Source organism: Pungitius pungitius, chromosome 9, assembly GCF_949316345.1.
Source record: "Pungitius pungitius chromosome 9, fPunPun2.1, whole genome shotgun sequence".
In the NCBI taxonomy this organism is placed as follows: domain Eukaryota; kingdom Metazoa; phylum Chordata; class Actinopteri; order Perciformes; family Gasterosteidae; genus Pungitius; species Pungitius pungitius.
Genome location: NC_084908.1, coordinates 17,366,528 through 17,368,271, shown reverse-complemented (window position 1 = coordinate 17,368,271; position 1,744 = coordinate 17,366,528).

Genomic DNA, 1,744 nt, shown 5'->3' with positions numbered 1-1,744 from the left:
GGATGAGACAGAAGGAGAGATAGTGAAGGGAGGGCTGTGGGGTGTGGGGGGTATGTGGGGGGGGGGGGGGGGACCAGATGCCAGAAGCCTGCTCTTCTTAAACAGCATGAGGCTGGTGGGTTTAACCTTGTACAAATAACCGGCTCCCTTCTTTATGCGATGCATCCGAGCCGGCCGACCCGTTCATCAGTTCTTTCTTAGCATGGACCGTGAGAGCACAGGCCGCTCGAACCAGCCCGCTGCCTGCTTTCTTTCTTCCCTCCTTCTTCTTCTTCTTCTTCTTCTTCTTCAACGCTTCATCTCCGCTGTCAGGCACCGTACTGATGGGCGGGGCGAGCAATGAGATCTACCATCGAAACGCCCGAGCCTTTTTTCGCAGGACGGCATCTGTACGAAGCGCGTTTGTGTGTGTTTTAGGGCACGCGGGGTGGTGGGGTGGGGGGGGGGGGGGGCACCGGAGGGAGCAGCCTGGTGCTGACTGCAGGTCATCGGGGGCGCACGGCAGCCGCGGGGTTTCTTTTTATGGACGTCTTATGTTCATTTATTTTGCCGGGGAGAACTGCAAATGACTTGCAAAGTCGTGACCCCCCCCCCCCCCCCCCCATCCGCAGCTGTCTGCTGAGAGCCAGTCGGGTGTCTTTTTTTCATCCTGTGTCTCCTTCTGAGAGTGTTAAGCTGCTCCATCGCACTGACGACTATCACAGCAATCTCCACCGAAACCGACCAACCCGGCGAGTCGGTAGGAAAAGATAGCGAGCCGAGAGCAAAAGGTGGCCAAATATGGGTTAAAGGTTCTCTATTGCATGCCTGCGTTCAGTACCTCGCATTGAATCCGGATGAATTCCAGCCCAATGTTTCCGAGGGGAAACTGAAAATCGCCAAATACGCGACAGGCGTTTCAATCTAATTGTGCCTTTTGCAAAAAGAGAAGGTGCAGTGCATGCAGAGGGCCTCTTCACCAATACATGTGGGCTCTCTGACCCGAGGCCTTTTCACTTATTCGGGGGGGGGGGGGCGGGGGGGGGCACCTTAACGACTTGAGCTCTGAAAGCCCACTTGAAAGAGACTTTACAGGAAAAAACTGCGTCAGACGCAAAGCGATATTAAATCCTCCCCTGCAGGTGTTTCGTGACAAATGAAGACGCTCTGTTTAAGACGAGCGTGTGTTTCTATAAATGGTCCGCATCGAGTCACTTGTACTCACTAAAAAAAGAAGAAAAAAAAAAGAAAAGTAGAGCGGGCTTCAAAGAGAGGCGAGAACACACAACGCAAGGTCACGTTCAGCTCAATTCTTTATCTGAACTTCATGATAAAGGTGGTGAGGGTTCTTTTTCTTGGCAGGCAACGCCTAGTTTAAAGAAAGTACAGCAAGTGTTGAGTAAACACCGTGAGCACGGCAAGAGCTAAAAGGCCGTTACGGCCGGAGAAACGAAGTAAGTAAGCGGCAAAGATCCGTCAGAGAATTCTCCAGTTCTGTTCCGTTGTGACTAATCAAACCCGATGAAAGTCCCACGACGCGTCCGATCGCGTCACTCGTGCAAAAAACGCCTTGGGAATCGTGCCGCCCCGACGAGGCCTCGTCTAAAAGGATTCAAGTTTCTCACAATAACACGTCTTTCAGCCGCTTTCCCTCCCCGACGAGAAATAACAAGATGCAAAAAAAAAAAGAAAAAAAACTTCTGTTTGTAACGTGCGGCGTCTACAGGAGAGGGTTTGTTTTTCCTTTTGCACTGGTCTCCCTTTA